We start from the raw sequence: 15,962 nt of genomic DNA, 5'->3' as shown, positions 1-15,962 counted from the left end.
GCACCTATACATATGACAAGTGTATTAGGTGTATTGGGGACACAAGAGACTTCTTGTATCGTGATTGCAGGGTTGCTTGAGAGGGATATCTTTGACCTCTTCCTCCCTGAGTTCGATAAACCTTGGGTGATCCACTTAAGGGAAACTTGCTGCTGTTCTACAAACCTCTGCTCTTGGAGGCCCAACACTGTCTACAGGAATAGAAGCGTGCGTAGACATCAAGCTATTTTCTGGCGCCGTTGCCGGGGAGGAAAGGTAAAAGGCACTCACACTCCGGACCCCGGCAACTAAGCTATTTTCTGGCGCCGATGCCGGGGAGGTAAGGTAAAAGGTATTCAAATCCTCCGACTACTAAGCTATCTCCTAGTCTTGTTGCCGGTGTGTGAGTGCTCGAAGCTATTTCGTTTAGACCCTGCAATTGCATCTTTTTGTTTCTTGTTTTCACTAGTTAGGCATAATGGACAACAATGAGCTTTTTATTCTATTTCCTGAGTTAAGACATGGATTGTTTGATGCGAAAATTAAAAAACCTATGGAATCTTATTTGCATGCTGGTAGTAATATTAGTATGAACGCTTTGAACACCATTGTTGATAATGATATAGAAAGTTCTAAGCTTGGGGGAGCTGGTTTTGATGAGCATGATCTTTTTAGTCCCCCAAGCATTGAGGAGAAAATTTTCTTTGATGATACTTTGCCTCCTATTTATGATGATTATAATGATAGTGGTCTTCTGGTGCCGCCTACTATGGAGGATAAATTTAATTATGATTACAATATGCCTCCTATATTTGATGATAGCTACTTTGTTGAATTAGCTCCCACTACTATTAATAAGAATGACTATGCTTATGTTGGGAGTAGTAATAATTTTATGCATGAGACTCATGATAAGAATGTTTTATTTGATAGTTATATTGTTGAGTTTGTTCATGATGTTATTGAAAATCTTTATGAGAGAGGAAAATATGGTTGTAGAAATTTTCATGTTACTAAAACACCTCTCTATATGCTGAAATTTTTGAAGTTACACTTGTTCTATCTTTCTATGCTTGTTGCATTATGCTTCATGAATTTGTTTATTTACAAGATTCCTATGCATAGGAAGTGGGTTAGGCTTAAATTTGTTTCATACTTGCTTTTTGATGCTCTCGTTGCTTCAACTCTCATCCTTATGAGTGCATCATTAAAATTGATGAGCCCATCTTAATGGCTATAAAGAAAGCACTTCTTGGGAGATAACCCATGTCTTTATTTTGCTACTGTTTTGTTGTGTCTTGGAAGTTGTTACTACTGTAGCAACCTCTCCTTATCTTTATTTTATTGCATTGTTGTGCCAAGTAAAGTCTTTGATAGTAAAGTCAATACTAGATTTGGATTACTGCGCAGGAACAGATTTCTTGCTGTCACGAAATTGAGCCGCCCCTGCTGTAGAAAATTTAGAAAAATCTGCCAATTTACGTGCGTGATCCTCAGATATGTACGCAACTTTCATTCAATTTGGGCATTTTCATCTGAGCAAGTCCAGTGCCTCTAAAAAATTCGTCTTTACGGACTGTTCTGTTTTGACAGATTCTGCATTTTATTTCGCATTGCTTGTTTTGCTATGTTTGATGGATTTCTTTGTTCCATTAACTTTCAGTAGATTTGTGCAATGTCCAGAAGTGTTAATAATGATTGTGTCACCTCTGAATATGTGAATTTTTGATTATGCACTAACCCTCTAATGAGTTTGTTTTGAGTTTGGTGTGGAGGAAGTTTTCAAGGGTCAAGAGAGGAGGATGATACAATATGATCAAGAAGAGTGAAAAGTCTAAGCTTGGGGATGCCCCCGTGGTTCATCCCTGCATATTTCAAGAAGACTCAAGCATCTAAGCTTGGGGATGCCCAAGTCATCCCCTTCTTCATCGACAACTTATCAGGTCACCTCTAGTGAAACTATATTTTTATTCCGTCACATCTTATGTGCTTTACTTGGAGCGTCTGTGTGCTTTTATTTTTGTTTTGTTATTTTCATTCTCTGAATAAGTTCATGTTTGTGTGGGAGAGAGACACGCTCCGCTGTTGCATATGAACACTTGTGTTCTTCGCTTTATCTTTAATGTTCATGGCGAAGGTTGAAACCGCTTCGTTAATTGTTATATGTTTGGAAACAGAAAATGTTGCATGTGATAATTGGTATAATGTCTTGAATAATTTGATACTTGGCAATTGTTGTGCTCATATAGATCATGTTTAAGCTCTTGCATCATGTACTGTGTACCCATTAATGAAGAACTACATAGAGCTTGTTAAAATTTGGTTTGCATGATTGGTCTCTAGAGTCTAGATATTTTCTGGTTAAGGTGTTTGAACAACAAGGAGACGATGTAAAGTCTTATAATACTTACAATATGTTCATATGTGAGTCTTGCTGCACCATTTTATATTGAGTTTGCTTCAAACAACCTTGCTAGCCTAGCCTTGCATTGAGAGGAATTCTTCTCGTGCATCCAAATCCTTGAGCCAAAAACCATGCCATTTGTGTCCACCATACCTACCTACTACCTGGTATTTCTCTGCCATTCCAAAGTACATTACTTGAGTGCTACCTTTAAAATTCTATTCTTTGCCTTTACAATATATAGCTCATGGGAAAATAGCCTTAAAAAGTATTGTGGTGAAGAATATGTACTTATGTATCTTATTTCTTAATAAGTTGCTTGTTGAGCGGTAACCATGTTTCTGGGGACGCCATCAACTATTACACCTTTGTTGAATATCATGTGAATTGCTATGCATGTTCGTCTTGTCTGGAGTAAGGGTGATTTATCATGATCAAATGGTTTGAGTATGCATATTGTTAGAGAAGAACATTGGGCCGCTAACTAAAGCCATGATTCATGGTGGAAGTTTCAGTTTGGACAATTAATCCTCAATCTCTTATGAGAATATTATCTGTTGTTGAATGCTTATGCATTAAAGAGGAGTCCATTACCTCGTTGTCTATGTTGTCCCGGTATGGATGTCTAAGTTGAGAATAATCAAAAGCGAGAAATCCAATGCGAGCTTTCTCCTTAGACCTTTGTACAGAGCGGCATAGAGGTACCCCTTTGTGACACTTGGTTGAAACATATGCTATGCAATGATAATCCATGTTAATCCAAGCTAATTAGGACAAGGTGCGAGCACTATTGGTATACTATGCATGAGGCTTGCAACTTATAGGATGTCTTATACATAACACATATGCTTTATTACTACCGTTGACAAAATTGTTTCTATGTTTTCAAAATGAAAAGCTCTAGCACAAAAATAGTAATCCATTGTGTCAGTTCACCTACTTCTTTCTATTTTAGAAGCAAACACTTGTGTCAACTGTGCATTGATTCTTACATGTTTACTTATTGCACTTGTTATATTGCTTTATGTTGACAACTATCCATGAGATATACATGTTACAAGTTGAAAGCAATTGCTGAAACTTAAATCTTCCTTTGTGTTGCTTCAATGCTTTTACTTTGAATTTATTGCTTTATGAGTTAACTCTTATGCAAGACTTATTGATGCTTGTCTTGAAAGTACTATTCATGAAAAGTCTTTGCTATATGGTTCAGTTGTTTACTCATTGTCTTTACTATTGCTTCGAATCGCTGCATTCATCTCATATGCTTTACAATAGTATGATCAAGATTATGTAAGTAGCATGTCACTTCGAAATTATTCTTGTTATCGTTTACCTACTCGAGGGCGAGTAGGAACTAAGCTTGGGGATGCTTGATACGTCTCAAACGTATCTATAATTTCTGATGTTCCATGCTTGTTTTATGACAATACCTACATGTTTTGTTCACACTTTATATCGTTTTGATGCGTTTTCCGGAACTAACCTATTGACGAGATGCCGAAGTGCCAGTTGCTGTTTTCTGCTGTTTTTGGTTTCAGAAATCCTACAAAGGAAATATTCTCGGAATTGGACGAAATCAATGCCAAACATCTTATTTTTCCCGGAACCTTCCAGAAAGTCAAAGGGGGACCAGAGGGGAGCCCTGGGGGCCCCACACGTGTGGGCGGCGCGGCCCAAGGGGGGCGCGCCCCCCTAGTGTGAGGTGGCCCTGTGGCCCCTCCGACTCCGCCTCTTCGCCTATTTAAAGCTCCCTGACCTAAATCTTCGACACGAAAAAGCCACGGTACGAGAAACCTTCTAGAGCCGCCGCCATCGCGAAGCCAAGATCTGGGGGACAGGAGTCTCTGTTCCGGCACGCCGCCGGGATGGGGAAGTGCCCCCGGAAGGCCTCTCCATCGACACCACCGCCATCTTCATCACCGCTGTTGTCTCCCATGAGGAGGGAGTAGTTCTCCATCGAGGCTAAGGGCTGTACCGGTAGCTATGTGGTTAATCTCTCTCTCCATGTACTTCAATACAATGATCTCATGAGCTGCCTTACATGATTGAGATTCATATGATGAGCTTTATATCACTATTAATCTATGTGCTACTCTAGTGATGTTATTAAAGTACTCTATTCCTCCTCCATGATGTAATGGTGACAGTGTGTGCATCATGTAGTACTTGGCATAGTTTATGATTGTAATCTCTTGTAGATTTACTATGATAGTATTGATGTGATCTATTCCTCCTTTCATAGTCTGTTGGTGACAGTGTGCATGCTATGTTAGTACTCGGTATAATTGCGTTGGTCTATCATGCACTCTAAGGTTATTTAAATATGAACATCGAATGTTGTGGAGCTTGTTAACTCCGGCATTGAGGTGCTCTTGTAGCCCTACACAATTAATGGTGTTCATCATCCAACAAGAGAGTGTAGAGTGGTTTTATTATGTGATCAATGTTGAGAGTGTCCACTAGTGAAAGTATGATCCCTAGGCCTTGTTTCCAAATACGCAATCATCGCTTATTTACTGTTTTATCGCATCTTTACTTCCTGCAATATTAATACCATCAATCGCACGCCAGCAAGCTATTTTCACGGCGCCGTTACTACTGCTCATATTCATTCATACCACTTGTATTTCACTATCTCTTCGCCGAACTAGTGCACCTATACATCCGACAAGTGTATTAGGTGTGTTGGGGACACAAGAGACTTCTTGTATCGTGATTGCAGGGTTGCTTGAGAGGGATATCTTTGACCTCTTCCTCCCTGAGTTCGATAAACCTTGGGTGATCCACTTAAGGGAAACTTGCTGCTGTTCTACAAACCTCTGCTCTTGGAGGCCCAACACTGTCTACAGGAATAGAAGCGTGCGTAGACATCAAAAATCCAGCTCTTTAAACAAGAGAACGCGGATTTGAAGAAGCAGCTGTCAGACGCCCAGGGTTGGTTTCCGGCTTTGCATGCTAAAATTCATGATCCGAATTCCGAGCTGATCTTGATTTATCTTGAATAGGTGCATCCACTTCCCTTGCCGCTGCCTCCTCCGAGCTCGAGACTTTGCGTTCCTCTCATAAAGATTTAGAAGCGAAGCTCGCAGAGGCGGAGAAGAAGCTGGCGGAGAAAAGCTCAGAGCTCATCCGTAAGGAAGGTGAATTCCAGCTGAAGAGGAAGGCTGACAGTGAAACCATTAAGCAGTAGCAAAAGGAACTTGGCGGACTCCGGAAGTATATGGAGACAGCGGAGCAATGCTGGGATCTGCTGAACTCCGACTTCATGGGTATGTCCTTGAAGTTCATAGACTAGTGCATAAGTTGCGCTTAATCTGTTATACTTATCGAAATTTGCATCCTCCAGATCCGCTTGGATATGACGAAGAACGTCGGTGCCAATTCCCGCACGATGATCTGCTTCAACTTGCTGGAGAAGACTGCAAGGATCTTATTTCCGCCTCCCGGGAGATTTGTCACAACTTATCCATCAAGAAGAGCCGACCCTGCGATGTTCGCAAGCTTATCAAGAGGATGGACGTTCTTCCGGAATTGGTGGATGATCTGCAGGCGTCGTCGACTGGAGGCGCAGCTGCCATGTCCCTGGCCATGTATTTGATGATAACCTGGATCTAGATATAGATAGAGTGACTTCTGGTGTTCCTCCGGGTGCGGATGTTAACGCGCTACTGGATGCAGTCAGCGGCTATGACACCCGCATCGCCCAGAGAATTTGCCACGATGAATTTTATGACAAGGTGGTTCTCCCAGCCGACGAGCCCCTTGAAGCAGAGCTCCACAAGAAACGCGAGGCGGAGTCCCGTCTTGCCCAATCCGGAAGCCAGTACACATGGACAGGTTCCAAGGACCAAGCTGGCACTTCGACTCGGGCTGTAGACGAGGAAGACAATGATGGTGATGTGTCCTCTCCAGCCAAGGGTGAAGAGAAGGATGCTGCAAAGGCTGGCGACAATGTGGAAACTTCTTCGGCGAAGGAAAGTGAAAAACTTATTCCTGCGGGAAGAAGAAAGAACAATGCATCATTTTGGCCCCGAGAGGGTTTGTAATATAACTTTAAATTTTTAAGTAGCTAGGGACGAAACACGTATGCATGGGCGGAAAAAACTTATCCTGCTATCCGTTTAAATATTATTTGCATGTTTCGTTTATTGAAAGCAAGTGCTAGTTTCTATGTTTTCCGGCTTGCTCATCTGACCTTCTGCGAGCCGGAAGACCTTTAACCGGAAAAGCTCGCCAGCGGCGACGAAGCCCAATGGCAATTCGTCAATAACCGCGGAAACAAGCCCCCATCGTAGGTGCTGGAAGTCGCTAGCAGGAATCCATGAGTTCTCAGCAGAAAAAATTTCCACCAGAAAACTTAAGCTCACGTCTAAAAGGACGATTTTGAAAATCACAACTTTCATACACGCCTAGGCGGAAATATCCAGCTCTGCGGTTTTAGTCGGAAAACATACACGATCTAACAATGAACAATTAAAGGAGGTAAAAGACTTAAAGAGTGAACCAAAAGCTTTATTTCATTGATCATGTATAACTATTACAAGGTATGTAATCCGATAATTTTGCTAAGTGTGGAAAGGACGTAGCTGTGCAATGTTCCAGGGACGTTCTGTTTCATCGTATATGTCATCCGGATCCTCTCGCTTGCGTTTCCGGTACCAGTTAGCAGTTCTATCCTTTAGCTCCCGGAAATCGACAAGGTAGTATGATCCGTTATGAAGCACTTTGCTAACAACGAAGGGTCCTTCCCATGGAGATTGCAACTTATGATCTTTCACCTGGCGAAGGCGGAGGACCAGGTCTCCGGCCATAAACGAGCGATTTCGAACTCGACGACTGTGATAGCGTCGGAGTTTCTGCTGGTAGATGGTGGAACGTTGGTCGGCCAAATTCCGAGCTTCTTCGATCAGGTCCACAGAGAGCTGTCTGGCCTCGTTAGCAGTTTCTTCATTATAGGCGGAGACTCGCGGTGAATCGTGGATGATGTCGAAGGGGAGCACGGCTTCGAATCCGTATACCAAGAAGAACGGAGTAAATCCGGTTGACCTATTAGGGGTAGTTCGCAAACTCCACAGAAAAGAGTCTAACTCTTCCGCCCAAGCTCCGGCTGCGCGTCGCAGCGGTTCTTCAAGGCGTGGTTTAATTCCGGATAATATGAGGCTGTTGGCTCTTTCGACCTGACCATTGGATTGTGGGTGAGCCACAGATGCGAGGTCAAGCCGGATCCCTACGTCATGGCAATAATCCTTCAATTCTCATTGTGCAAAGTTTGTGCCATTATCTGTGATTATGTTGTGTGGGATGCCGAATCTCGTCACGAGGCTGCAGACAAATTTTAGTGCCGTAGCACCATCGGCTTTTCTCACTGGCTTTGCCTCGATCCACTTACTGAACTTGTCAACAGCGACCAGGAGGTACTCAAAACCGCCAGGAAATGATTTCTTTAGTTTCCCAACCATATCGAGCCCCCAGACCGCAAATGGCCAGGTGATAGGGATGGTCTTCAGCTCTTGGGCTGGAGCGTTTGGTTGAGTAGCATAGTACTGGCAACCTCGGCAGGTTTTTACCAGCTTGTCAGCATCTTCTTTAGCTGTGAGCCAGTAGAATCCGAGCCGAAAAGCTTTTGCAACGAGTGACCTGGGGGCGGCATGATGCCCGCAATCCCCTGCATGGATCTCTCTGAGGATTTCAATGCCATCTTGACTGGAGACGCACTTGAGAAATACTCCTGTTGCGCTTCGTTTGTAGAGTTGTCCGTCAACAATTGTGTAGGATCTTGCTCATCTGACGATCTGTCGTGCGAGGACCTCGTCCTCTGGCAACTTCTGATCGATGAGGTAGTCCAGGAAAGGCTGTGTCCAGGCCGGAGTGATGACCATCACTTCCCTAGCCGGAGATACTGCCACCTCTGGATTTTCCGGGTTAGCGCCCTTCACCGAGGGTATCCGTAGGTGCTCCAGGAAAATACCAAGCGGAATTGGTTTCCTGCCGGATCCGAGCTTGGACAGCATGTATGCCGCTGCGTTATCGTCTCGCCTGACGTACTTGACTTCGTATCCGAGGAAGCATTTGGCGATCTCATCAACTTCGTCTCTGTAAGCTGCCATGATGGAGTTTCTGGCGTTCCAGGTTCCGGCTACTTGTTGTGCCACCAGGTCGGAATCTCCACAGCAAATGATGTGCTTGATCCCAATTTCCTTAGCGATGCGCAGACCATGTAGTAGAGCCTCGTATTCTGCCATATTGTTTGTAGCTTCGAAGTGAATCAGTAGAACGTACTGCAGCTCTTCTCCGGTAGGGGACTTGACGGTGACTCCGGCTCCTGAGCCTTGATGCTGCTTGGATCCGTCGAAGTGCATGACCCATGTTTCTGGTTCCGGCTCCATATTTGCATCCGGAGCTTCTGTCCAATCTGCAACAAAATCTGCCAAGATCTGGGACTTGATCGCAGTCCTGGCTTTGTAATTGATGTCGAAGGCGGATAACTCAATGCCCCATTTTGCTGTGCGTCTTGTTGCGTCAGCGTTGTTTAGAATTGTTGACAGCGGAGCCTTGCTCACGACTGTTACTGGATGCTCTTGGAAGTAGTGCCTCAACTTCCTGCTACCTAGGAATACACCATAGGCTAGCTTTTGAAAGTGAGGGTATCTTTGTTTGGATTCCGTCAGTACCTCGCTGATGTAATAGACAGGCCTTTGGACTCCATACTCGTGACCTTCTTCCTTTCGCTCCACCACGATGACGAGACTAATGACTCTGTTGGTAGCTGCAAGTAAAGGAGCATAGGCTCTGACTCTTCTGGGGCTGCCAGGATAGGTGGGGAGGTGAGTATTTCCTTCAACCCTTGGAGTGTTGCATCTGCCGCGTCATCCCAGACAAATTTGTCTGTTTTCTTCAGCAGTTTGTACAGAGGTAGTGCCTTCCCGCCAAGACGGCTGACAAACCTACTGATTGCTGCTACACAACCAGTTAGTCGTTACACATCTTTGAGACAAGTTGGCCTTTTGATGCACAAGATTGCCTTGATTTTCTCCGGGTTAACTTCAATGCCCCTGTTAGAGACGATGAAGCCAAGGAGTTTTCCGGCTGGAACGCCAAAGACGCACTTCAGCGGATTCAACATCATCTTGTACCGTCGGAGGTTCTCAAAGGTTTCTGTGAGGTCACTGATCAAGTCGGATCCTTTCCGGGTCCTGACCGCGATGTCGTCGACGTAAGCTTGTACATTCCGGCCAATTTGGTCCTTCAAGCACCGCTGCATCGTACGTTGATAAGTGGCACCTGCATTTTTCAAACCAAAAGGCATGGTGACATAGCAGTAAGTGCCAAAAGGGGTGATGAATGAGGTCGCCTTTTGGTCGGACTTCTTCATCCGGATCTGGTGATACCCGGAATATGCGTCAAGAAAACACAAGAGCTCCGCCCCCAGCCGTCGAATCAATGACTTGGTCAATGCGCGGAAAGGGGAACGGATCCTTCGGACAATGCTTATTCAAGCCGGAGTAATCGATGCACATTCTTAGTATTTCAGAATTCTTTTTGGGTACAAGGACGGGATTTGCGACCCAATCAGTATGGATAACTTCTACTACAAAACCTGCCTCTAATAACTTTTCTAATTCCATTCCTATGGCGCGGCGCTTCTTATCTCCAAAGCGTCGCATAGCTTGCTTCACCGGTTTAGCCCCCGGGTTTATGTTGAGGTAGTGCTCGGCGAGTTCCCTAGGTACTCCGGACATGTCAGAAGGCTGCCATGCAAAGATGTCCATGTTAGCGCGGAGGAACTCGACGAGCGCGTCTTCCTATTTGGGGTCCATGTTGGCTCCGACCGAGACCTGCTTAGTGGTATCGCCTTTCTTGAAGTCGATCTTCTTGGTATCTATCGCGGCCATGAACGAGGTTTTCTGTTCGGAGATCTGCTTCTTGGTGGTTTGCATCTCTGTCAGATCCACCGCGGCTCTGTAGCCTTTCAGCTCCTCTCCAGATATCACAGACTCTACGAAGGCGGCTTCGCCTAACTCGCACTCGTGAGCCTTCTTGTAGTCTCCGGATACGGTAATCATACCATTGGTGCCCGGAATCTTGAGCTTGTTGTAGATGTAGCACGCTCTTGCGTGAAACTTATGGTAGGTGGGCCTACCGAAGATGACATGGTAGGAGCTCTTGAAAGGCACGACCTCAAACGTGATCATCTCTTCGCGGAAATTATTAATGTCGCCGAAGGCCACGGGAAGTCTGATGCTACCGAGGGAATTCGCCTTTTTACCCGGAACCACACCATGAAATTCAGTGCTGCTATGTTTGAGCTGTTCCTTGGTGAGGTTCATCCGCTCCAGAGTCTCCAGGTACATGATGTTCAAGATGGCTCCGCCATCCATGAGGCACTTGGAGAAGTCATAGCCGTCGATGCGGGGACTTACAACCAAGGCGTAGCATTCTTTTGGCACAATGGTAGGATGATCCTGCCTATCAAATGTGCACGGAATTTCTGACCACCGACATCATCGCGGCACAGCCGGAACTGTGGCGTTCAGGATCCGGAAAGCTGACTTGCTGGCACGGACTGTTGGGGTTCCGAGGAAGGTGTGGTACGCGCCCGCGCTCTTTTTGACGAAGGGGTTGGGTTTAGCTGTGGATCCCTCTTTGAGGTCCGGCGAAGCATCATCCTCATCCATTGCCTCGGAACTGTCTTCCTCTTTGTCCTTGTTCTTGCCCTTGCCTCCTTTGCCGCGTGGGCGGTGCTTCCGGGCTCGCTTGTATCCTGCTTCCGGGTCAGCTTTGAGATCGTTGACCCACTTGCAGTTGCGGTTAGTGTGAGTGGACTTCCCCGTAGCCGGATCCAGGTGGGCTAGGCAGGGCATGTCTCTGTACTCCTCGTATGTTTGGGGGGCGCAAGTTCCGGCAGCGGTGACCTCGTCACCACGCTGCTGGCCCCTACCGGCTCCGCCTCCGCGACCGCGGCCTCTTCCGCCTCCTTGACCTCCGCGCTGGAAAGCCATGGCGACCATCTCGGATCCGCCACTCTTCTGGTCATCAGGGGGATTTTTCCGCTTAGTGCCGCTGCGTTTACCGTTATCACGGTTCTTCTTTTGCTCATGCAGGGGAATTGTTGTAGCTGCGAGATCTCCGCCTGCGTCGTCATCGGCGGCAGTGTGATCGCTGGCAATGGTGATCATTTCATCGAAAGCTAGTTTATTTGCGTTGACCGAGCAAGTGAGCTTGTGCCGCAGCAGTCCTCCTCTCTGCAATCCACCTATGAAGGCGTGCATGGATGTGCGATTATCAACGTTTTCGCACTCGTTCCTGGTTGCTAACCATCGTGTAAGGAAGTTCCTTGATGTTTCTCCCTTCTTCTGGATACATGCCTGTAGGTCGCTTGTCGTGGCAGGTCTCTTGTAGGTTCCCCTGAAGTGCTTTTCGAAGGCGGTCTTCAGGTCAAACCAGCAAAAGATGGAATTCTTCTCGAGGTCGCTGAGCCAGATCCGGGCTGGACCTACAAGGTACAGCTGAAGCATGCGGCAGGCGACATTAGGGGTTCCTCCGGCAAAGGTTACTGCATTATAGTAGTCATCAATCCAGGTATCCGGCCTTTCCGTGCCATCATAATTCTTCAGGTTTCCGGGTAGCCTGAGGTTCATCCTTGGCTTTGGTTCCTCTCGAATCATCCTGCCAAAGCACTTTGGGCCGATGTAGTCAGTTTTGTATTCATTGAGACGTTCCCGCGCGTCACGCGAGCCGTTGCGAGGGGATTTTAAGCGAGATCTCCGGCCACCGCCTCCGCCTCCACCTCCGCCTCCACCGCTAGGTGGTGGGGAAGGAGATCTACGAGGGGGCCGATGTGACCTCTTGCTTCCGCCATCTAACTCTCCTCGCCCTTCGCGATGCTGATTCCGGCTTCGGTGGGTGCCTTCACCATGGTGCTGGCTGCCTTCATCGTTCCGGCTTCGGCGCGGCTCCGGCTCGCGTTCCTCGTTCCGGCTCCGGCGGGGTTCCGGCGTACACTCTGTGTTCCTCGGAGGCGGCACGTTGTCGCGGATGTTGATTCCACCTGGACCATGGGGTCTGGTGTTTCCGACTAGACTACGGAGGCGAGGGGGCGGAGGACGCGGGTACCCGTTGGGTGGAGGTGAAGCGTTCCAGTACTTGTCCCTACCAGTGTACATTGCATCCTTTCCCTTCTTCGGATCTGACGGAGGTGTCTTTGATGGCATAGGGATTGGATTTGGGTGCTCTCTGGTTTTCCTTCTGCGTTCCGAGGATCCGGTTCGCGATTCATCATCGCGATGGCGATTGTCGTAGGCTTCCTTCTGCGCGGTAGAGATGCAGTGATCCGGGTTGGATTCCAACCTGCGCGAAGTATCTGCCTTGCTATGCTGCTTCATTGCTGAAGCAACGAGCGTACGGACGTAGTCGATGTCAATCTCCTCGTCCTTTTTCTTCAAGATCTCCGCAGCCTTCTTCATATTATCCTTTGGAGTGGCGAACGGCTATTGTTCAGTTGGAGTTGCGAAGGTGATCTTGCGGGGAGCTACAGCTTCTCGCCTGATCCTATCAGCCTCCTGCTGAGCCTCAGTGATCTTGTCCTCCCAATGCTTCCGGAGTTGCTTGACCTTCGCGAGTGACTCGTCCACCTGACGTTCTCGTTGGAGTAAATTGTCTACGAAGTGCGCGGCTTCCTTCCTCTCGTCAAGCATTGCTGCTACGGTGGAGGCAAACTTTTTGGCCGTGGCCAGCATCTCCTGCCTTTTGGCTTCTAGAGCTTCCGCATCTGCTGCGTCTTCAGGAGTTATGGGTTTGTTGAGGATATCCGAGTGTGCGATTGCATCCATGCCTGCCTGTTCAACCAGTTCTTCTGGGGACAGGACTTCCTTATGCGGACGTTCCTGCGACAGCGGAGATCCTGCATTGGATGGCTGTGGATCGGACTGGGTAGTCTCAGCTTCTGATTCCCGTTGATCCAGCGCCGCCAAGGTTGCGAGCACCTGTTTAGGCTGGGCGGATTCAACTTCAGGCTGATCACCGTATCCAAATTCCTTCACCTTGTGATCGAACTCATCAGTATCCATGGAGGGGGTATCCCCAGAAATTGGGCTTAGGTTACCCAGGATCGATTCTTCACCCGGAGCGCTGCTTTCTCCGACAGCCTCCTGCTGATCCGGAGCAGCGTTATTTTCCGGTTCCTCAACCTGCATGGTGCTCTAACTTCTTGAGGGGCGGCTCCTGCGGTATGGGCTAAGAAGTGTACGAAGTGACACCTTTGCTTCTCTAACACCTGGGAGACCCAGGCGGATCTGCATTGGTCTTCCACCTTTGTTTCCTGCTCAGGGGCGGATTGGGTGGGTTTTAAATTTTTCAGATCTAAGGCGGAATCTTCCTTAGGAAGCTCCTGCATCTCAGATCGGATCTTCGCGACTGCGTCCTGCTCAGCGGCGGTCACGTCAGCGCTACTTACCAGAGCGTTTCCATCGGAATCGACGGTTTCGTCGATGAAGATGTGTATGCCGCCAACTGGGACGATGGAGAGCTTGACGGGGTTAGTCTTAGCCGGAATCCAGCACTCGTCCGGAGGGACGATCGGAAGGTTTCCGGCGTAAAGGACGCGCCCCACAGCGATGGTGTCGTCGTAGCTTCCTATGGTGGAACCCTCCCGGTTCCGGCCTCCAGACGCCGCTGGCCCCATGGTGGGCGCTGATGTCTACGGGTGCTTCTATTCTTGTAGACTGTGTTGGGCCTCCAAGAGCAGAGGTTTGTAGAACAGCAGCAAGTTTCCCTTAAGTGGATCACCCAAGGTTTATCGAACTCAGGGAGGAAGAGGTCAAAGATATCCCTCTCAAGCAACCCTGCAATCACGATACAAGAAGTCTCTTGTGTCCCCAACACACCTAATACACTTGTCAGATGTATAGGTGCACTAGTTCGGCGAAGAGATAGTGAAATACAAGTAACTAGTAAGGTGGCCCTCGCAAATGTGAGGGCGTCATCTTTATAATTATATGTTCTCGACATATAAATTATATGATTGAAAATAATTTGATGGAGTATCCACCACACTCTACATGAATTTATCTACATTAGTACATTGATAAGCTTGATCCCATTTGAATTCACTATTCCACATGCCCATACACTATGAATGTGAATTTATCAATTTTGACTTTGTAAGAGAATGACCTCGCATTTGCGTGGGTAGTATGTAGTTAAATTGTTTTTTGTTCAATATTATTAACTACTAAATTACCTAAATATCGAATCGATCGATTGGAAGACTTCTTATATAAACAAAATCATATAGGTGTTTTTTCTGTTTTAACAACGTGTGTGTGTGCTTTTTCTAACTCACATGATAACATGGCATGCTTATTAGAGTGCAATGATGATTTCTCAAATGGAAATATGAATTATGAAAATAAATGAAATTTGAAATACCAAAAGAAGGAAATGATACAACTGCATGAGGGAATTAAAATCCAATTTCTCATCCTTCACCACCAAGGTGGTCCTTGGGGTAATGCTCGCTCAATGTCGTCTAGTCGAGCTGGATCATGTACTCCATGTAGTGGATCTACATGTCCGTCAATGGCTCCCAGAAAGTGCGGTGAGCGACCGACTACAACCCGTCATAGGGCATCACCTAGATCAGCACAAGCCGGCAGGGAGAAACACCATGTTGGTCAGCCTGGCCCCGTGCATGCCTACCATCATGTTGGCCGAGTTTACTAGCCAGACGAACTGAACATGACCGTGCTGGTCTCCGTCTCCCCCACCTACACGTCGAACCCCAGGATCATGGCCATTTCTGCCATTGCACCGTCGTTAGCACGCGCACGAGTTTGGGTGATGACTAGGAGCCGAACCCGACGATGGGCGTTCTACTTGTCACCGCTGCAACCTAAACGCGCCTCGAACCATCACGGAAGTCCGCCATGGAATACCCCAATGGCATGTTAGAACCGTCCACGCCTAGCTCATCATGGAAGCGGAAGTGGATCCTAGTCTTTATAGTCAATGTCAGCCAGATACTAATCAAGATCCTCCTTTGCTTTAGTGGAAGCACCTCGGAGCTCAAGAAGCTAGTTGTTGGGCGTTTATGCAGCTGTCGTGTACTCGGTTACCTGTGTTAACGATGGTTTCCATACATAGGCGGAGATATAATAAAAACACCATGTCAAACAATATCTAAATTATTTTTATAGTTGGATCTGAAATATACAGTTATAATTTAATGTATCCAAACCGAACTATTTTTATATGAATATTAAAACTAATCTCACATTAAATTATCCCAAGGACCACCATGCATGCATCTAATTGCAGATCCATTGGCGGTGAAGGATGAGAAATTGGATTTTTTATATGACTATTTTTAATAGTTATATAAAAATAGTATGGTTTGGATACATGTTTTTGATAGGGAGATTGAAACGTGAAAGGAATGTCTGATCATTCCTTTTTTTGCATAATAACTTATCATGTTCGTAATACAGCAAGGAAAAAAACTGATCATTCCATTCTTTTTATTGGCATAATGACGTGTCAAAGTGTACCTCCTTTTTAGGCATAATATCCTGTGAAGACG

This window comes from Lolium rigidum, unplaced genomic scaffold (genome assembly GCF_022539505.1).
Source record: "Lolium rigidum isolate FL_2022 unplaced genomic scaffold, APGP_CSIRO_Lrig_0.1 contig_12949_1, whole genome shotgun sequence".
NCBI lineage: Eukaryota > Viridiplantae > Streptophyta > Magnoliopsida > Poales > Poaceae > Lolium > Lolium rigidum.
Note: the sequence above shows the minus strand (reverse complement) of the source record.